The sequence below is a fragment of the Ostrinia nubilalis genome, chromosome 6, assembly GCF_963855985.1.
Source record: "Ostrinia nubilalis chromosome 6, ilOstNubi1.1, whole genome shotgun sequence".
NCBI classification, from domain to species: domain Eukaryota; kingdom Metazoa; phylum Arthropoda; class Insecta; order Lepidoptera; family Crambidae; genus Ostrinia; species Ostrinia nubilalis.
The window spans coordinates 2,361,755-2,385,753 of NC_087093.1; the positions used below are offsets into that span (position 1 = coordinate 2,361,755).

General features: G+C 35.7%; 1 protein-coding gene across 1 annotated transcript in view; it reads right to left on the reverse strand.

The window, feature by feature from the left end:
- LOC135072400 (CUGBP Elav-like family member 4) overlaps positions 1–23,999 on the reverse strand; it is an 825,344-nt gene that overhangs the window by 519,172 nt on the left and 282,173 nt on the right. The window lies entirely within an intron of this gene.

The window sequence follows — 23,999 nt, forward strand, 5'->3', positions numbered from 1 at the left end:
GCCGTTGAAGGGTACAAAACCAGATGCTCCATGACACCATTTGCACCAATCTGTCGCCAGAACCGCTACCCATTGACGATGGAAAATAAATTGCACTTGGAAAACGTTGATTCAATACCAGTCAATTGTAGACTTAATAAAGCTGCGTATTTCAATAATACTTATGTATGATTATCTTAATAAAGATTGTTCAACGGCCAAGTCACACAACATTAACAATAAATAATAAAGAAATCGCAGTAAGGAACCATAGACTTGGCACGACTTTGTCTAGATTTCATTACTTTTTAGAGATAAACAAGCAGCTCCATCGAGACTTGGCTAGTTTTTTACAGAATGTTTTTGGTGGGATGAAAATTTACTCTTTTAACATGCAAACTATCAGTTACTCAACCAGTGTTCAATGCTTAACAAACTGACTTACATAACCTTCAGGACCTTTCCTCGCGGACCCCTAAACAGCCGGTCCAATTTGGGAGGCGTCCTAATTAATTGATCTGAAGATTCGGGAATTGCTTCCCCCTCCCCCCACTCCTGTATCTTTGAATTTGGAATTGTTGGCGCAAGGCAGTGCAATTTAGGTAAAATAATTGTTTGATTTCGGATACTCCGTCGCTTACCCTTCTGGATCGTAATTCGGTTTATGAGGCTTGTCTTTGGGTTGCGTGGTCAAATAAATGTGCGGTATTCTTCCAGAAAGGTGTTAGAAAAAGACAATATTGAACAACGGATAACAGTATTTCAAAGAGTTGGTCGATGGATGGATGACCTTGATTAATAATGACGTGACAATATTGAGTAACTGTTGTTAACCACAGACCTCTTGCATGCATGGGTCTATATTCATCTGTGAGCTGAATAATGACGAGTAGGTATGTAATGTATTCGTAGGTAGATACTCTTTGTCACCAAAATTAAAATCAAAACGAAGCGGGATATATTATCAATTACAATTTTATAGCGCGTATGCGATCTTGCCCGTGTCACGTCTTGGGCTTCTAGACAGTGTTAACAGTGTGGCATTACGATAGCTCCGACTTTGTGATCGCTTCAAGAACATTTTTACACGTCACCAGTCAATTGAAAATCATTAGCGGAATTTTCAATCTAACACTGGCTCTAAATAAAACAGTCTTAACAGCAACAATTAAAGCGACAAATCGTGTGCGGAACCAACGTTATTTATCGACTCTAGCCCCTTCGGTTGCGGTTTTTCCAAATGTAATGAGATCGACTCTCGCAATTCTGTTAGACTAATAAAGGACATACCATTCAGCAAGGTAGGGCTTACAAAATAGAATCGTGATGGAATAATCATTCAGAATGGAGAACTAGCCTTCGTGGTCGTTTAGGTACGTAATACAAAACTCGATTCAATTTCAGACACAGATCCCGTCCTGTAATCTGAGTCTGGTACTTAAATTTGTATCCAGTTTTAGAAATCCTTTTATGATGCGCGATCCCAAGGGTTTGTTCCCACGGCGACACGGCACGTCCCCGTTTTTTACTGGAACTGATTTTGGCAGGATACCGTTTAGAAGTATAATAATATGTATTTCCTTTTTCAGGGTCCAATTTTTCAAGATTATGCATTACTGAATCCCCCAAAAGTGCCGTGTAATTTCCTAATTTTTAAACGACCCCTATGTAAACAAAATTCCTATTACGTGTTACAATAGGGGTCACTTAAAACATAAGATTTGACGGTGAAAAAGGACATAGGTCTTCTAGCATCCTACTAACAAAATTTTGCACTTTGCATTTCGCTTAGGAATAATATCTTGATTATAACTCGTATGATACTAAAATACATCCCATTCAGCTTGATAAGGGGATTCACAAGAAACGCAAATCATAATAAGAGTGGAAAACTACCCGACTAAATCAATTGTGATCCTCTTTGCATATTTTTATACCGAAACGGTATCACTTGAAGGACAATTTCGTAATATTTCGTCCTTCAATATGCGAATTTAGAAAAAACCCGAATTTGATGTGGGTAATTTACGATAAATATTATTTAATAATAGAAAACCACCCGACTGAGGAATACGTATCCTTTCATATGTTTTTTGGAATACCTTTTCATGAAACTTTAGTGAGAATGATATCAGTATAGTAAGATTTATTATATTATACTCGTAGGTGGTAAAAACTCTTATAGTTAATAAATATGATTTCATAAATCACTATTTTCGCCTAGAATGAAAAAGTGGCTATAAAGAAACGTCTCAATATAATATGAAGTCACAGACTCTTCAGATCATGAATTGTAACGATACTGAAAAGTTATTGAGACAATGTAAAAATACAAATAAGAACTTACTTACTTATCAAACACTAAGTAGTTGTCAAGTTTTTAATTAATTTTAACTGTAACTATAAAGATATCCGATGCTTTTGGTATGAAGTTCGACAGACTGACTGACGTTTGTTAAAGTTAAAGTAAGATGGTGCAACCCAGCCTTAGTTTTTTAAGTTTGACAAAGTTTTGTTTGTAATCATCAGCTGACTCTACAGCCATACATCAACCTTGCGTATGACAAAATAACAACATTCTGTACCTTTTTCCAGAACTTTTCAGCATTGTGTTATTTTAATATTTGCAAGCAACACAGACTCACCTACGACGATAATGCATCCAAATTGTCGTTAACTCGCTCGCAGCCGCGCGCTGTATGAAACTTGTTAATTGTGTGTTTTATTTAAACTTGCACGGTGATTAACGACCATCGCATTTGGTTAAGAACAAAAGGCTTTCATGTGTGAGGGTTGTTATGTATTATTCATAGTGTGATCGAATTGCTTATACCTCATTTTATAAAAAAAAACTAACATATAGAAGGTAGAAAAGGGAGAAGAATGTACTTTAGACGCAAACAACATTAAATTTCTGGTGACTAAATTTAACAATTCATATAGGAATTGGATTTGAGAAACACAATTTGAATTAAAAAGAAATCTAAAGGCAACAGATAATTAATATTATGTAGATATACTGTTAATCCACAATTTTGATAATATAAAGTGGAAAGATTTGATTGTTTAGCGCAAGGAACTTTGCTAAGTCAACTAGTGTTATAATAATAGCATCACAAACGATCACTACAGGTTTCTTTTTGTGTAAGATACACTTTTACTCATAAACGATTACAGTTATTAAGATGTCTGCTAACTTGTAACCAATTTATAGTAACTTGTCTGTCTTACTGTAGCACTTAGCGCAGAACGTTACGGTAATTGCTCGAGATTGTAGCAGGTGTCGGCGCAGTTGCGCAACTTTAGACCGCGAGTTAGCACATAACGTGTTTATCTGCGAATTGGCAACTCTAGTAAGTTACATTCATCTTAAAAGAGAGAAGGAGGAGAGTTCTTGACACTTTGGCTGGATTACCACCATCTTATTTCAAACTCCATACAAAAACACTGGTTTTCGTTATAGTTGATTGAAGTTATGTGGACCAACTCAGTATTAGTGTTAATACTTTAAGTTACAAATAGGTTGGTAAGTTGTTGATGTGTTAGGGCTTAAATCCAACTTTACATCGTCCGCAGTTCTTAGTAGAGTTAAAGGAAATTCTACGAGATGAAAAACTGCTTATTTTTTTTAGTTTCTCTATTTTCTCTATCGTCATTTTCTGATTTAAAGATACGCAAAAGAACTACAGATCATGCGAAACTAAATCTTAAAAAATCAGAAAATATCAGTAAATTTTAATATGTAAAAACACTACAAAAGACAGCACTTTTTCGAGACATTAAAAATCAGTTATCAAGATACTATACCCAAATAATTCAGAAATCGCATTCAAAACCTCTAAAGACTTGTTATTTAACATTTACTATCAGATTTCGCGAAACTCCTTTAACCAACAACGTTCATCCCAAAAAGATCTTCAGTTTATTTTCCATTCCTCACAGAATTTTATTTCGTTTTATAAAAATGAAATAAAGAAGCGGCTTTTGTAACCTTATCCTATATCTGACTAAACACTCAATGTGCGGGGCAAAAGCGCTTCTTCAAATGAATAGGGCGATCAAAATCTACCCTCAAAGGGAAGGCTTTAAATACGTTTCCTACTAACACAAGGAAAAGTAAGACGAAACAATAATTTTGTAGGAATAACAGCTTGAGTCAAGTGACTTTTAGTTTAAGTGGGTTCGGTAGGTATTTGAGAGGACAAGTGTCATTGCGGTCAATAAAGTAAATACTGGTGACCATCTAAAAATTTGGCAGTTTTTGTCACCTGGCTCAGACCTAGTACCTACCTAATATTTTTTATTACAATTAAATTAGATGCCCTATTTATTACATAACAGCTTTTTCCCGCGGCTTCACCCGCGTGAAATTTACGTAGTCACAGATCGTCATAAATGATAGTCTACGTACCTATATGTTATTTTGGGTTATAAAGTATAATAGTGTGAAGTTTCAACAAAATCCGTTTAATAGTTTTTTTGCGTGAAAGAGTAACAAAGATCCATCCAGACATCCCAACTTTCGCATTTATAATATTAGTAGGATTACCTAATGTGCTGTCAATACTCATGCAAGAACAAGTCTCTCATCTCTTTGAATATAGCTACAATTATCTTCACTGTCACAATTTCACGCCACTAACTCTAGTAATTGTAGCTGTACCTACCTACCATTAAGCTCTACCATTAGTTTTGTTCCAATAATTTTGATAATATAAGTGCAATAATTAATTATTTACCTTTAACGTCAGTGTACAAATACTGGTATTTGTTAACACCAGAATGCTTATTTAATTAGGCTGAGTGGCGATAATAGTTCAGATTACTAAATAATAGCTTGTTAGATAATCAGAATCAGAACAACATTTTAGTCAATGCAACGTCAGTAAACAATTTTATGATATCACAAAATTATTTTAACCCTCAATTGGGCGCGCCTAAAAAGTTGCATAAGCGGTCGCGTGGGGTGTTTGGCACCCCAGAATTAGGAAATCAAATAAAATACGAAATACATGCAAAATCAGACTTTTATTAATTAGGACATTTGAACTTACATATTAATCAACTTTTAAACGTATTTTTAACAAAATTAACCTTTTTTTTAATATGAAAAAATATTTTTTTACTAACCCTAGTTTTTATCATCACAATTTCGACAGACTATATTCATATGGTCATTGCACACATGTTTTTGGCATTTCGAACATTCAGTCTTTGTTTTCCTGTCCTTACTTCTTGGACATACATGACACCTTTTGTATGATTGCGATCGGCCTGCTTCAAAAAGAGATTCTTGGTCCTGAATTCCATGTTGTGTTTTTAGTCGTTTTTGCAGCGGTCGTGGTAGTGTGGATATGCTGGCTCTTGTATTTGGTGAGGTTTGACTAAATCAACAGCTAGTCGCTTTAAAAATACTCTTCGGGATATATTAGAGTCAATTTTAGATTTGTATATCACATAGAAATTGATACCTGTGATATTGAAAAGATGAAAAAATATCACCATCGGCCATCTTTTGGTGCGTCTTCCTACATTATAACTGGCGCACATTTGGTCGTTTGTATCAACTCCCCCTTTCGTTTTATTGTAAAAATGAATAATTTCGGGCTTTCTTTTCTCTATTACAATGTTTTAAAACAGAAATAATGAAATTAACATTATCCACTACCTCGAAATTTAGACCACACAAACAGTCACCTGGGGTGTTACGCACCCCAAACACGCTCTCCGAGTCCAACCGTCCACAACAGAGCGCCGCTTGCAACTGAATCGTGTACGTTTTACGTGTTTACGAAGCTACCTAGAAGGCCAGCGCGCTAAATTCAAATTTTAAAAAGTTGTGAGCCTGGAAACCTGCACTGGGGTGCATGACACCCCACGCGACCAATTAAGGGTTAAACTAGAGTCAACCTTTACACGAGTAACCTGAGTGAATATAAACTGTGTCGCACTAACTTAAATGACTGAAGATCGTATCTCAAAGCGAAGCGTACAAAGACGCTCTAGCTCCAAGAAAACGACATAAAATACGGTTTTACATCTCTAACTATGAGAAAAGGTAAGTACAGCATTAAACATTTTATGGCAATGAAATATATCGAACGACTTTGGATCGGAGCCAAGTGTGGAAGCAAACAAACAGGACCAAGGAACGTTCAACGTACTGATTACGGAGATTAGAGTGCATTCAATGTGATAAAAATACTGGAAACCTCAAAACTTAAAGCGTCAGAATGCACCCTCTTCGGTTGCAGTTGTTTAACAAAAGGAGCAAAGATTTTTGCAACTGTTCCTTACAAAAATCCAGCTTACATAACGTTATTATCCGAGCAGAGAGCCCTGCTTTGAACACGGTACAATACTCGCTGCGATATGCTACGGTTATACGTACGGAGGCGAAGCGGCAATGCACTGCATTCAGCCCTCACTGCACTCCTTGACCGTTCTAACTTAATAATAAAACCTCTCCGCTGTGACGTCCAGGTTTTTGGGTTCCCCACGAATTTTACTACACGTATTCCCTTTTAGATTCGCAGTGACAATACGCTAGTCATGACATAGGTAACTTAAAGTTGTCCTGACGTAAAAAATGTTACTCATAAATCATACTATGTGTGTTGGACAGGTGCCAAAAATATAATGGGGTTAGTCATAAAACGAGTCGTGTTAGAAATGTGGAAATGTCACCATAAAATGAGGTTCTATACACTTTATTGCTGTATTTGTTAAATATTCTCGAGACTAATGATTTCCAAAGTAACCGAATATACCTTCTTAGTTCTAATTGGCACGGCAATTTAATCTTGATTCTAATTAACGGATTAGTTACGCTAATTAAAATTTACGCGTTGTGTTTACAGTTACTATGAGTTTGACTGGAAGTGCTTAGATCGGTTACGCCATTATTTAATTAAGGATCTTTTACCATGATAAGGGCAAAGTTGATTGTTATCTAGCACACAATAGCGGTACAAAAGTCGTAAAGTACAAGTACTTATGTGGTTCTAAATTACTGTTTCCTAATAAAAGACTAGAAGTGTCTATCTAGGTATTAAACACGGTTGAAACTAAGCCAAGGTTTTACTAATTTGTAGCATGAAAAGTCAAAGCAAATATTTTGCGATTTAAACAAAATCATATCAAGGAACCTCCATTAGAAGTCAAAACCCCTTAAAACGAAACGCCAATGAAAAATTCAAAGACACAATTTCATTGACCCCAATCTCGACTTTTCCGAACAATTTCGACGAGATTAAAAGACGTTGGTGGAAGACACTCAATAATTGTCAAAATTAAATGTTTCAATAGAGTCGACTGTGACAACACACTCGAATCGAAATCTTGCAGATTGAAGAATGGCGGAACGAGAGCGCTCCCTTGGCGGCCCCGTACATCTGTCGCGGCGGTAATGCACATTTAATCTCAAGCCACTCTAAAATCTGCCAAAATGCTTTATTGCTTTCGTGAACAAGTTCTCGCGTTGAAGATAAAACTTTACAAGCATAATGAATCTAAATCGCGCCGCCAATCCTCGGAATTGTTCAAGAGTTTTGTTTAAAATAAAACTTGGATTTATCTCGTTTAATTTCGCCTTTTGTTATTGCGTAATCGTTTACCTGTCTGCGTTTTTAATTTGTCTCTTAATAGGATTGTGCCGCTAATAAGATTTGGGCAGTGTAAAGTGAAATTAGCGACTCCCGGTTTGTTTTAGATTTTTAATTAGCCAATCTTACGCCCATTTTCCATTTATTTTATTTGAGCAATTATTTCGTTAGTTGTTCACTTTCCGTTTGATGTTGTTTTCTTTTGATATTGACAGATGTTTTTCGATTTACAAACTCAGACCATACTATTGTGGTTTATAGAAAAAAGTTCAAGAAAAAACTAAAAACTAGTCCAGCTACGTTTTAATTAAATGAACCACGAAACTTTCAAAAACAAGATGTTGAATCCAACAACAGACCCCGAGGGTTGGTATTAGGTCTAGACTTTGAGGCTAACTTTTAATCCCTAATATCCGTTGCTAGGAAATGAAGTTTAAAGTCTGTACATCCGTGGCCTTGCGGACGGAGTCAGGCTTAAGTCAGACAACAAATTCTGTGTGTGCCAGTGATATGTGTATTGACTCTGCACTATGTTCTTTATAAGTTTCTACTAAATGGTGTTGCTTGGCATAGAGTTTGGAGATCTTTTGTTAATTGATATGACTTTGATCTGTATCAAACAAAAAGACTTTAATGATGTCTTCAGCTTTCCTTTCTATTTTTGACTTACCCGATTACTAGCCACGATAGAGTCAGAATATGAATTGTCTTTTGGTGATTTTTTTTTCAAATCACTGCTAAAGAATTAGAAATACTTCAGAGGCAAGTAGGTACCGCTATAGCTATTTTTGGTTACATAACGAGCGGTTCCAAAATCACAACTTTGGCACATTCAAAACGCTGCAGATTCAAATAATCAAACTAATGAGGGGAGTTGACGGTGGATCCCGGCGCGATCCCCGTTGACCGCCCCGGGCCAACGTTCCCGGATTACGTGATTTCACGCAACTACCCCCCGTTCTAGCAGGTTTAATAACCGAATGTTGTCCAACAGAATTATGAGCCCTTGATTTGATTCGACAAAACTTTGCAGACAGGATTGCAATAGTAACTTTGGGTACCTGAATTTCTGTATTCAATCTGTCATCTGCTTTATTCAGTGGGACATCCCTCTGCTGCGTCATTCGGTGAAGTTCTATACCGGGTACCTAAATGTCAATACTTTTTTTCTGTACTTACTCCATACTCACCCTAAGTATAAGTATTATGTTCTACTAACACTAGGGAACCAGATTTCCGAAATAAACTATTTGAATTTGAATTTCTTTAGATTTAGATTCTATCTTTGCTACTGTAGTAATATTTTGAAAACTAAAAATCCAGTTACACTTCAACTCAGTCCATTATCATTTCAAATAACTACACTTTAAACCCGCAACGACTGTAGGCAATGCTCCCAGTAATAAGTCAGGAGGCATTTTCACACCGCCCATTTGCGTCGCACCTCTAAAGTTGAAATAAACAAGCTAACTTTGCCCATTCCGCATTGTGCGGACGAGCTTTTATGTGAGGTTCCGCGAGAATTGAACTTGTCAGATTATGTAACTTAAAGCCTCTAGCTGCTGTGAAGGTATCATACCTAAATAAATATCGTAACCAAATCGCAGAGCATACAAAAATAAGAACAACATAATTTAAATCTGAAGAAATTTCAAGATGGTTTAACATTATGGAAGAACAAACATACTTTAAAAATGCTTTTTGCCATGATGACACGGATAGATACAAATACAAAGACATAAAGCTAGATACGTCAACATAACAAAAACCTTTTTTTCCGCCGGGAACTAAAAACAAAAAGTTACGGATTACCGTTTTGAACAATCAACGTGAACGTCAATATCCAAATAATAGCTGTACTTAACCTCATCAATGTAAAGTAAAATCAATATTAACAATCAAACCAGCCCCATTCCTAGAACGTACCAAAATAAAACACTTCAACAAAATAACTGAAATCTTAAGCAATGGAGTTTTTGAATCGGCCTTTAATGAATCTGGTGGTTCGAGGGTAAGTAAATACTGCCCCATTGTACTTTATTACAGTACCATTCAGGTTTTAATTAATTGTCAGAAACTGAGGATCGTTTGACTGAAACACTTCGGAAACTTGTTGGATAATGTTTGGACAGGTTTCATCGACAAATCTTGTCTATTTGGATTACAAGCATCTTAGCGAATAATCTTTTCAATAGATCGTGTTTCATTTCGATGTTTCAGAATAATAATTATTATTATGTTCGAGATGATTTGAACATAATATTAGACATACGAGTAATTGTTATAATTACTCAAAGATCAAAATAATTATAGAAACTCTTTCAACATTTTTAAGAACACATCATCATTCAATCAATAAAGTAATCAATTGCTTCAAACATTCTGAAATGTAGTTTGTAAATGCGACAAACTAAGATAGGGAGTAAACCAAAAAACCTTTTCAACTTAAAAGTAGCTACTTTAACAAACTTAAGATAAGTCCAATCTTAAACATGAAAGTCCCAATTAGTGCACGGCCAATAAAAATCACTGTACCTACTCTGAACTTTGCTCTAGAATTAAATTTTAAGCAGCTCTAGTGTTTCCAATTAAAAAAGCCATTAACGATGCCCGAATTAACTTGGAAACGACTAACATTGTATTCCTACGAATAATTTTCACGGGAACAGAATTAACGGTAGTTTAAGCTAGTTTGGGGGTATACTTTAAAATTACGAACTACCTAGAGGATGAAGGAAAATTTACACCGGCCCGCAAACAGTCTCATTTACATCTACGAGAGCTGACAGATGGGGCAATTCTGTACGTCACACATCCTATTATAAAGGTATATGCATGCTAAGCAGATACTGTGTTTCTAGGGCGACGTGAACTTTGTGGGACGAATTGTGTCTTTGTCAATTTTAGTGACATTTTGTGTACAGTACTGATGGTAATCGTTTGGCTGTTGAGACAATAATTTATGATTGATTAATGATTTTTCAAATTTCAAAGAATTCAACGGCTTAGTACGGATAGTTAAAACTAATAATATAGGAAATGGCTCATATTTTTTTCATGTTTGTAGTCGAAACAAGCCATAAACCATAATTTTATGCCAATTTGTACATCAACAACACGGTGATTATATTTTTATGCTTATAAAACTGTTTGACCTAGTGACCTAGTTTTGTTCAATAATGCAAAATACTTTTGCGCTTGTTAATACTCATGATCACAATTATTATTATTAATATTATGGCATAATCTGATTTTGAAGTTGTAATATGAAATATTTCTTACACCTTAACTTGAAACAATATTCATGTAAGAGTTGCAGCGCTCAAGACAGCTAGCGCCACATATGAACGAGTTTCGGAACTTTGTTTGTGAAAGGGCGCAATAAGTTTTGAAGTATCAATTTTCAATTTACAAAAGACAAAATTTATAGTAACAATGCATAAAAAATAGACGATTTGAACGACCAATATTTTTTTTCTTTATTGAAATGTAGTCCTATGACTACGCGTGGATATTTATACGGTCTTCAATATACATCAATATAGATCATCCAGTCAGTCATCACAGTAAAAAACAACATAAATAGACACAACATCAACATGGGATCGTTTATTATCCCATAAGGTACCTGATGTTGCCAGTCGTCATGAAATTGCCCGAGCGGGATGCAATCACGACGCCTCGTACGTTGAAAAGAGACGGTGACGATAGTCGCACGTTTGGAGTTCATATAGTCTTTTTTGGTCACGTTTGTTTATACGATCATAATTTGGTGATAATATGGGTAACTGTTGTTGTTGTGAATGGGTTTATAGGTCCGTGAGGGCCAGAGACTGACTGGCGTGCGGCAGTTACGGCAGCAACAGGCGGTCGCAGGGGCGGAGCGTGGTACCCGCGCGCGTGCGCCGTCCAACTCGGTTACTATGACAACGCCTCCTCTAGATGTTTGTGATTACGTACTAGAAGGAAACTTCGCCGTGATTGACGCGTGATGTTCAATAATTGTATTTGGATGTTGGGCAGCTTTTTATGAAGTATTAGCTGGGCTTTAAGTTCAGCTGATTTATAGATTTGGCCGCAACTTGTAATGGAATTTGGTGTAGGTACGCTTTGGTAATGATGTACTTATTGGAGATGGGATGAAACGCATATTGTACTGTTTTATTTGTTTTAGATTCTAGGTTTTAGCTAGATTTGTACATGATATATGACTAAATTACTAATGTTTGTCTTAGCATCAAATTGCAGCGACACTATGCATCGCGTGGAAATATTGGTAACATTGACAAATGATGTGGTGTGACATCGCGTCATAGCGTCGCGCGCGTCGTCAGTAAATGACATCGGACGAAGTACCTACCTATAGCCCTTTCTACAAAGAGCTATGGGTTTTTCGTCCGATGTTGTTAAACTCAACACCATTATGGGATTAATCGTGTATCCATGTTGTTTCAGATACATTACATACCATACTAAATATTTTTGTGTCCTGTGAAGTAATTAATTAGAACTTTTAAATGTAAAGTAAATTACGTACCTACTTACATTAAAAAGTAAATTAGGAAACAAAATCAGTATTTATTTTTATACCTACGGGGTCAAATTAATTCTAATGATATGCCTCTATTATTACGTCTATAACATTTTCTTGATAGGTCTACTAAGTGACCTATCAGAACACTACCCAGATGTTAGTTAGGCAAGTCTATATTTATCTCCTATATTTTCACCCCGACTTGACCTGTTCTATCTCTATACGATATTGGCTAAATCCATAAGAGTAACTATCTGGGGTTCGCTTAAAGTGAAACAAAACTTTATGGCTTGAAGCTCTTAGCCTTATAGCCATAATGCTGTAGAGTGCCCCCTACCATTTGAATCTTGTCGCACACGAAAAATATTCGCGTTTGATTCCAATTGTTGGAAGAAAACGTAAATAAGTTACATACAATGTAGCAATATCTACTGTAATATTAGATTAATTTCATAATCATATTACAAAAGAAAATTAATAAAAACCAAGTTTTAATAGAATTATGAGATGATAAAATCATAAAATAATAGCGCAGATTACATAATAGTTCTCGTTATCATTTTAATTAAAAACAAATTTAATTAGCAAACTAAATTGTCAAAGATAGGGAATGGGATGAATATGAAAAACCTAAACAAATTACATTGAAAGGTTTGTGTTCAATTCAGTTTTGAATACACTGGATCTTAATCCCCACAGCTGATCTCCTTGACATCTGCAGCTCTCTGTTGACTGTGTTACAAAACAAAGAAAAATGCTTGCCGTTTAAATCCTCAGGCACTTAAATCAAAACGAGATAAAGGTAATACCTAATCTAATGAATGAATCAAAAAATATTGTTTTCAAATCAAACCAAATTTAAACAGAAAAGCTGTAATAAGAACTTAATACTCGTATTTATTGACGGTTAATAAAGCAATACAGCTTGCAAAGAAAAATGAAATAACAATTACGAACTTAAACCACAATCACCAATTTTGAAGAACAATAAACCATCTGTCGTTACAAAACCGCATATTGCCAAACCACAAAACCTCGCGTTCACATAAAGTAATCTAGAGATACCAATAAAAACTTGGGACATCAACGGCTTTACTGTTCATTAAGATGGTAATAAGTGCAATACGGTACACGAACGATACATACGTGTAGTCCGGGTTTTATAGCGCAAGTTGTACCGTTACGTCGCGCTCGCGTCTCGTGTAGCATTCTAGGGAAGTATTATGTGCTGCGATGGAAATTAATTGCTTTTAAATCTGGATAGTTTCTATGTGGTAAAGCGATTTCATGTAAAGTGACATCGACTAGTTGCTATGGACTCTTTTAACCACTCAATCTATTCAATTTTGGGTGTGGATTGATTTGACAAAGACTTAAAAAGCGTATACCTACTCATTTTCCTTATATTATCATGTCAAACAACTACACTGTTGTTGGACAACTTGGATATACGTTAAAAAAATAAGGGAACAAGTAGGGAACTTAACTATGCGGCAGATCCTCATTGCACTGGAATTAGGATTACAATATTTGTATAACAACAGTTATAAAATCGTTCAGTTTTAGGGTTCCGTAGCCAAATGGCAAAAAACGGAACCCTTATAGATTCTCTTTAGATTCATTAGCTACTGGGGAAACAGCATATTACCTACCATATGAACTCTTAAAATGTTGAGGACATTTTTCTGCAGGATCAGTTTTTGACGTCTTTTAGTTGAAACGAAATTTCCAAACGTTCAAATAAAATAGTGTTCACCTTAAACGTATTTTTCTCTAAGTGTCATTACCCGAGTCTACATCAGGTAAGATTGCGGGGAACTTTCAACTCATTGGAAGTTCTTCATGGCCGATAAATTACGGAGTCACTTTTACAGCTAAGAACATACGACTAAACTTTTGAGAGCCTGAGTCAGTGGAGAGAGAGGTGGCGTAGATCAAAGGATTAGTCGCGGCGTGAAAAATTGGTCTGCAATAGTGTTATTTGGAGAGGGTTAAATCAAAATGTATCTGTTTGGGCCAATTTAAACATTATCCACCCACGAGGTGGACCGAAGACCTCATAAAAGTAGCGGAAAGGCGCTGGATGCAGGCCGCCACCAACCGGCCATTGTGGAAATCGTTGGGGGAGGCCTATGTTCAGCAGTGGACGTCCTATGGCTGAAATAATGATGATGATGACGAATCATTATTGTTAAAAATCACGTCGTGTCGTATGTGTGGATGACCTACTTAAAAATTAGCATACAGCCAAGCCTGAAGAGCGACGCCGTAACTACATAGTTCTCTATTTGTCACCGTCACTCGTGCTGGAATTTCTTAGGCGTGAGAGGGATGGAAACACACGAAACTTCTGATAACGTTTTTTGAGTAGCTCCCCAGCTCTTTTGAAAAATTGTCAGAGATATAGAAAGTATAAGTCGTCGATTGATTCTTATGAATTAATGCCACCGACACCAAGCCGCCGGGCTTTCTTTAACGCTTAGTAAGGTGACCCAACAAAGTGGTTGGAAAAGAAAACGAATAGATGAAGGAAAATGGATTGCAAAATATTGTTAATGCATACCACTCTCGTCCAACCACTGAAACCAAGCCAATTAGCAATTTATCCTCAATTTAAGTTATTAATAATTTTAAAACGACAATTTCGCTGGCGCTCGCCCTTTGTGGTGGTTGTAAGCCCCAGTTGCATTAAGTGGATAATCCCGGAGTTCATACTTTCATCTCTCTAATGGATGCAGCGCAGCCATTTATTGGTATCGGATGTTTTTATGTGCACTCTATTGGAGTGACAATATTGAGTTTTTAGAGTGCCCCGTAAAAGGCGTATGAAAATTCATTTCGCCGCCGCGTGGTTCAATTAACTTCTCGATTATGGGACGCACATGATTTTATGTTTCACTAAAAGTTTTATTTGCGTAGAACATTGTGTGTTAAAATAACGCGTTTTATTTTTAATAACTATGTCACAATGACCACGACTCATAGTTTTGATCCGAATAGACATGAGTTTATTAAAACTGCTATACCTACTAATTTGCTACATGGATAACGCACAATATGAAACCAGTAACGCCTACAACACATTTTTAGGCTAACAAAGATTTGAGCCATACCTACTTCCAAAGTAGTATTGTTGTGAGTCTTTTAGGCCCGAGTAGACCAAACTTTTATCCGAGAATAACTCCTCGTATAACATTGACAGTTTCATTATGGGAAAATTATGTCAAAATGTCGATTAACTGACGATTTATACTGAGATTAATATTTACTCTTGTTCCGTCGAATCCACCGATTATTAACTGCTATAACTTTCTGTTTTGGTCAACTATTGTAAAGATAGTTTAATAAAACTAACACTTAAGATTTTTTCAAGTGGGTTAAGTACACTAAGGGTGAGTTGCACCATCTTATTTTGACAGTAATTATGACGATAACCGGTGCTTTTTGTATGGAGTTTGACAGATTTTTGACGTTTGTCAAAGTTAAAGTAAGGTGGTGCAACCAAGCCTAAACATACTAGTGTTACAATAGTCAATGTGTATCTACCTAACTAATTAAGAATTTAATGAAAAGCCTAAACACCGTTCTCAACGTTCTACTCGTAAAATTGTGCTTTGAAAACAACTAAAAGCAAACAATCCTCTTCTAAGTCTAATCTAAGATCATGTTTCTTAATCATTTAGTGAAATGAATCTCCCAACAACAATACTCTCTTGGAAATTTTGTTAAGTGCTTGGATTTTTCCACTTTACATGTAATTAGTTACTTAAGTGTGGTATTCTGACATTTTCTTTTTCTTATAAAGTGTCTTTATAATATTCTACACAATATTATTACATTTAAAGAACTAATTTAACTATCATAAAAAAAATTGTAAATAGAGCTGGGGCCATAGTAATTTTTTATTTGTTCGTTTCAGCCAAATGACGTCCACTGCTGGACAAAAGCCTCTTCCAAGGATTTCCACAGCGATGGGTCCTGTGCTGCCTGCATCCAAGCACTTCGCGCGACCTTCACCAGATCGTCACTTTAATAATACACTTATAAATATATTTTAAAACGTCTAGGTTTCAGGGTAGGTATATTGTTGGTATGAATATGATGGTTAGGGTAGGTATATGATGGTTAGTGATTATTGTATTCTGCATTTGCTCCTAGCGAGATTTGAATCTGCAACGATATTAAATGTTGCATAGAGAGGACTCTTAACGCCTAGTGGACTTAACAGTCCATTCATACAGTTAGTATACGAAAACATAATAATTTGGAGAATTCAAACTCTATAAGGCTATTTACTGGCTTACTACTATTTATTATAGCTGAGGCAAGTCTAGACCAAAAAAGACGCAATTAAAACTGCAACAGATAAAACAAATTCAAGCTCAACTTTTAAACTGAACACATTCATCACTATGTTTACTTCATAGCGACGGCTGATAAATTTGCTGAGAAAAACAAACAGTTTTTGTGCTATCAAAGAGCCGGAGCTAAAATATTAAGCTGCAGATTTAGACGCAGTCGTATGTACTAAATACTATTATGTTATTGCGAAATGAAATTGAATGGATGTGTGAGGAAAATCTTTAAAGTTTTTAGAGACGAGCAAGAACAAGAGCAAGTACTATGTTTAATAATAGAGGTTTGGCTTAAAATAAATAGATTAATCTATTCATAAAGGTCTTAATTATGTACTTGCCTATAAAAGTGACGTGAGGTGCCAAACTGCGGAAAATGGCGGAGAAAATACATGATTTAGCATGAATTATCATGAATAATATTAACTACTTATTTACCTCTCAGTGTCTTGAGGAAACTTAAAAAGTACATTCTGTGTTTTTATTATTATTTAGGCAGTTAAATACTGCACCGTATTTAGTACACCATTTTCTTTATTTTCTTCCATCATACACATCACAAGAATACGCGTGCGTGAGTCAATGTTCGCTCGTATGTGAGGCCTTGTCGAATAGTATCCTGTAGGTGGGCCATCGTGCGTGTTTTGTTTTCGATGTAAACTCGCGGAGATGAATAGGCCTGATGAAAGTAAGAAGAAAAATGCAAAATCAGATTTTTCTGCGGGTGATATGAACGACATTTACGAGTAATCTTGCAATGATATTTTAATGATTTGGGTGACAAATGTATAAGGTATAAGGTCAAAATTTGATTTTCAATGATAAATAATTATGGAGCTCTACATTTTGTAGGTCTGGATAATTATCGAATTAACAAACACTCGCGTTTGCAACACAATGTACCCCAAACATACACACAGAGCCATCTATTAGGCGCTCTAAGTTCTCGACATAACGTCCGAATGCATAACGTTGCCGCGTTGGTGATCCGTCATGACGAATAGGTTCCGTGACGTCACACCCTGTCTTGTTAATACCAGTTAGAATATTCGTAACATGCTGTCTTGATTAATTTTACGACGGGTGTGTTTTGGTAAGTTTATCAACTAAATACTCACTTTGTGACGTTCAATTGTTTATTTCAAACAGTACGAGGATTTCATAGTGATAACTTTAGTTTCCTCAGGTAACTTAGAAGTTTTCAGCTGACTTACCTGAAACAAAAAGATATGATTTAATATTTTCGTCAGAAATAGCTTATGAAGGATCTAACACCCGTATCCACAAATGATACTCGCTTAAGTGAAGCAGCAAATCGAACGCACAGCGTTGAATAGTGCTTTGTGATTGGTTCGTGTGTGACCCTGTGGCTCCACGCGCACTGAAAGATCTCAATGTTTGTAAATACGGGCGTAAATTGCTTATGAAGGAAGCATGTATGTAACCGAACAAAGTCTTAAGTCAATATTACAAGTAACACAAAGAAACATCAAATTAAATTAAGAAATGAACCATATTTGACAGTAAACTGTAACTTTAACTCTAATCACACAAACATCTTAAACTGAGTCTATCAAGAAAAACATAGAAACATACTAATAACAATCGTCAGTGGTGTAGACGGAATATTTAGCGGCGAGTCATTTGTTACGGGCTTATGAGAGGAGGCAGGGAGCTTACGAAAGATTGTCTAGGGCACCTTTGCGAGCTAAATAATCTAGATGTGGCAGTAAGAATAAAATTAAATCTATACATCCTATCCTACTAATATCCTACTTAATATTATAAATACGAAAGTTTGGATGTCTGGATGTTTGTTACTCTTTCACGCAAAAACTACTGAACGGATTTTGATGAAACTTTACAGTATTATTGTTTATAACCCAAAATAACATATAGGCATAACAAATTATATTTATGATGATCTGTGACAAACGAAATTTCACGCGGGTGAAGCCGTGGGAAAAAGCTAGTAACATAAGTTGCTACACAAACATCAGCTCATCTCGGTGTGCTTAGTTATATTTGTGCGTTTTTTTTTTATTACTAGCGGCCGCCTGCGACTTCGTACGCGTGGATCCCGTTTTACGTTCTAAAAGGAAACCCCACGCAAAATTCCAGACTCCTATCACTTGCAGTTTCTGAGATTTCGTGATAAGTGAGTGAATCGGTCAGTCAGTGACCTTTCGCTTTTATAGATATACATAGATAAAGCCTATATTGAGCAGGTTAAGGCATGTGGCTGAAGTGATGTTCATGTTGTTTCACATAATCTTGACATAATATTTTCTGTGCATGATCATGTGCGTGCAGCTATGTCACATGACATCCAACATCCATACGTTTTCACTAGTGTTTGACTTTGTCAAATGTCAGAATTTATAGAAAAAAATAAGTAAGTGCCTCACTTTTTTTGCGCTTAGTCCGTTTCTAGGTGTTTTAATTCTATGGATCTAAGTATGAGCTCCAAAAACATTGTAAGAAACAAATAAATTCAAACAAACAGTTTTTTGTGACAAATACATTTTGTAAAATTACACGTGCCATATTAACTTGATTGAACCAATTGTAGGGTAAAATCCAAACCTTGCAAAATAATATTATTGGAATCTAGTATAATCCCAAAAAGAAACACTTCGGAATATGCTTAGCTATCTTAGTAAATAATTCGTAGAAATCAGATCTGTACTTTGAGAGATTACCTCTTACAAATATAGGCAAAGAAACATTTATTAGGAATACAGATCAAATACAATATTTTTCTTGAAATTAGCTGTAACTCAATTCAGCTATACTAAGAAAGACAGTATAAAATCGGGGATTCAAAACTAAGAGAGTAACTTTTTATGACAGAAATAAATGTAAAGAAATGAATACTATGTAGGTTGCTCAACGAAAGTTGAGGCAAACCTGTACACCCACACTGATGACGTAATATTCGAATACAAAACACAAATAATACATTACACTCATTGAAGTTCAAATATCGAATACACTAGCTACTACGCTGTTAATGTCTGCAAACGAGACAAAAAGAACATAATCAGCGCAGGTAGCGTATACAGATACAAATCTTTGCTTGTGATGACTCTCGTTGAGCCACCTATAACTAGTACGTATTGCAAATTTAAGTAAATATTTTTAGCTTATGCCACATCTAGACACTCTATATCAGTACCAAGATTTTAAATTACACTCCCCTTATTGTGAGCAGTTTGCATATCGTTGTAATTGGTTCTGATGGATCCAGCAGCGGGCGCTGGAATACAAACTGCTTTAATTACATAATTTACATCGACCTGGCATTGCTTGTAAGTGTCAGTTCAAATTGTGTGCAGACAATTGAAATCCTTGTTGCAGAGAACATTGTAGTGTTTTTTCTGCAGTAACATTTTTAATATAAATTTCGAAAACCTAAAATATAGTACATAAACAAACAACTAACGTCTGTATTATAAATTAACCAACTTAAACCGGTCTGTACACGAGTAAGTAGCCCGGTAGAGCCCAGCTTATTTGCGGTGTGTGTCTACTACCTTTACTCGTGGAGCATCGTTAGTACGTTTGAGACGATGTTATTTATGATGCTCACTACAAATACAGCGGTTCATTAAGGTGTTTTGGCAAACCCCTGGACAGATAACTAGGGGATTGAGCCAATTGAGAGAAACACCGCTGTTATGAATAGTCCCGTATCCGTATTGGATTTCATTGGAAGTTTGTTTTGCACGATGTTTTTCCACTTATTGCTTGTTTACTGATTTTACCACTCGTTTCGATGAAAAGAAATATTCAATACAAACAGGTAATAATGGACAAAACATCAAAGAGTGTTTCACAAATGAACAAATAGAAAATTACCTAAGCAAATTGACTTTGGTTTTTGTAACGGTTTTTTCAGAAGTCTGGTCAACGTTCAATCAATCAAAAGGTTTAGAAAATTGTTTCGTCTGGGCCTAATCTTTTATTTTTCAGAACCTTTACATTTCTCATTATAGGTGTTCCTCTGTATGATAATAAAAAAATGCTATTGTTATTTCATCATGTTACCATGCGATTTTTTATTTATTTTCATAAATTATTTAATATTGATTGATCTGTTTTTTGTTGAAGAATTAAGTCTTAGTTAGACATAAAAGTTCTCCCTTTTCCTCTCAAAACCCTGAAACCTTTTTGTATACCAAAATGGAGCAATAAAGAATTTGAATTTGACCTTCACAACCTGCTCAATTTCACGCTGAAAACCTACAAACCGCCAACGCCTATGCGCGAACATGTTTCCCGTTTGAATCCATCAGTTTACAGTTTCAAGAAGCCATTTAAAATTCCCCATAAAATTCACAATCTAACCCCTGTGTTTTGGCAAGCTCTATATCTTTAGCGCTGTTAGATTTTTATTCGTGGCCCGTTGAAGGTTGAATCAGTTTTATGGGTGGAACGTGAGCCTGGACTGCTACTTAGCCAATCGTAAATCTAGTAGAACGATGTACCTAGCTAGTTTATATGCCACTAGCGGTCTCCCCCGACGATGCTCGAATGGAAGTGTTGTGTATAAAGTATCAAATTTGATGGCACTGCGACGTTTATAGATATTTTGCTTTAAATTTTCACGGTCACTTACAGCAAAAATGATAAAACTTACGCTGTTTTGCACTGACTACTTTTCAGTTCATTTAATATAGTTAAGTTCAAACTTCAAGCATTTAGAATTTCTCGAACTTATTTGAGTGAGCGTTCTTTTACTTAGAATCTGTCAAAGAATATCACAAAGTAAGAGCTAAAAAATATGTAGGTAACTGAAAGTAAGAAGTATAATAACACTTAGGATTAACATAATTTATTTTAATATAAATATTTAGGTTTGAATTTGTTTAACATTATCTTTTTCAACATCAGGTCATACTTTTGTCTTCAAGAAAACCATAGCTCTCAAATTAAATTGAAATTGAGGATAGAATACGGTTATTGGAAGTAATATTGCCACAGTCATTATTATTTAATATTCATTTATAGATGAAGCTTGTTAAACCGTAAAGAACGTACCTACATTGAAGAAAATATCATTGAGTTATAATGTACTAAGTACGTAGTAATTTTACTTCAATGGAAAATAGTTACATTTTGATTCAGTAACATCATACAGACTCTACATCTAATGCCCGTATTCACAAACATTACTATGAGGTCACACGAACCAATCACAGAGCTCTATTCAACGCTGTGCGTTCGTTTTGCTTCTTTACTTAAGCAAGCATCGTTTGTGAATATGGGCGTATGTCTACATCATACTAACTTTTTTCTGAATACCTTTGTTACAATTTGTCTTCAATTTCGCCGAAGTAAAAAATCCTCGACCAGCCGGCCCAGAGTGAGCTCCGCCATAAAAGCGAATTTAAAATTGTTCAGTTCTGCATGGTAAGCACTGATTCGGGTCGGGGCAGAACGGAAAACGAAAAAAGTGGGGAAACCGGGAAAAAAGAGGCAGGTATCGGCCGAAAGCCGACATTCTCCCGCTTTTTTCAGCATTCGTTTCAAACTATTGACTGCCCCGCGTTTCACAGTAGCCTACTTGGAGTTGGTGGAAATTGCTTGTGGGGTTGTGGGGGTTTTTCGCTTATTTCACAAGTTTGAGATACGGTGGACGGAGTTCGCCGTGTGTTCTGCGATTTGTACTGGCTATTTGTTATTTCGATTGTGAAATCCATTTTACTTGTATGCAGATGGCTATGCCACTAATATTTTCACTGTTTTAGAAATTCCTACACTGATAGTGGGGCGCCAGTGCGCCACCGTCAATACCAGATCGCTGGTTCCGATTTTTGCCACGTTGGACAACTTTAAAATATGACATCACCGGAGGGCGCTATAATAATATAGTTCCAAAATACTGAACTGTCCTATGCCTGACATTGACAGTGGGGCGCCACCGTCAATACCGGATCGCTAGTTCCGATTTTTGCCATGTTGGAAACCATATAGTTGAACGATGGTAGCGCCCCCCTGTCATTGAGTTTGGTGGGACAGTTCAGCGTGGGTCACCTATATCAAATAATATGGGCTAAGTTTTTGATTTTTGCCATTTGACGTTTCAAAATCGTTGAAAGGACTATAGCCACAGAATAATAATGTACTCTATAGCCTATAGTAGCTTTTAACTTCCATTAAAACCTCTATAGTCTGTTAAAAACTGATAAAATATAAAACCTTTTTGCCAAAAATTTATTTAAAAATTGCATATTTCACTACAAAGGTTGGTGCACACGGGTTGTCCTCCAAGATGATATAAAAATTTTCATAATGCGGCGGACAGATGATGCCATATTAAATTTTAAATATCGAACGCTCGGCGGCGTCGTCCGTTCAATTTACCGTGAAATCCATCGTAATAGGCTAAGCTCAGACAGGCGACTTAGCCGCATTCAAAATTAAAACGTATTTCTGATAGAAAATAGGGATTTTCTTGTCAGTTACTTTGGGTACATAGTTTTTCATACAGTTTTTTGTTGCAAGTAATACAATGAAAGGTTTTTAAGTGATAATAACAAATACAAGGAAATCAGGCCGTTATTGTTACATTATTGGTACAATTTGAAATAAAAGTACCTCATTATTTTGAAAGAATTCTAAGAAATACATTATACCAATTTGACATAAAATGATTACAGGTTAAGTAGCTTTACACGTGTTATAATAGGTGTAAGACACAAATTGTCTTATTCTAAGGTTGTGTACCTACTGAAAAATCTTAATTTTAATAATTTTCCTAATTAACTTTACAAAGTGAATGCAAATTCCAACGCAGTATAATAATTGACATTGCACAGTAGAAAAGTTATAAAAGGTAGTTTAATGCAAAAAAAATCTAGCCTGAAGTGTTGTGTCAACCGTCTATAAAAAATTCAAAATAAGATAGTCAGAGTTCACCATACAAATTGCCTTTTCTCTTTTACCCTGTATTTTCCCCAAAATTAAGACATCACAAAATTCAGCAGCAATCAATGGGTAAACCTTCTGTTTCTTTATACTTGAAGCCTTTTAAGTTTCCTTACACAAAAAGTAATCAAAGAATTTTTCGTGTTCTACATAAAGAAAAGCAGAAACCGATCAAAATTCAGCGGAGTTGCCGCAGAATAAAGATATTGTGGAAATACCTTATATTAAAATGTAATAAAATTCCTCACCGCTAATATAATATTATGTGCCCTGGGCCGAACGTTAGGGCCGGTACTGAAGCAAACTTTTATCTATTTATTGTAGGCTTCCTTCAGAGAATATTTGGACAATGGACATCTTAAAAATAGCTCAAACTTGCCGTCCTTTCTAAGAAAACATAATTATCGGCTGGCGATGAGAATAATTAATGCTAAAAACGTAAAAAAAGCAAAAAAACTTCAATTTATATTTTCCGTCAGGAACGTCGAACAGTTTCATAGCTGAAACGCTTGACAATACGGAGTTTATTCACTTAGCTAAGCAGCCAATTCGCATTTTCCATTCTGCTTTCCCGGAAATAAGAGACGTTTTTTA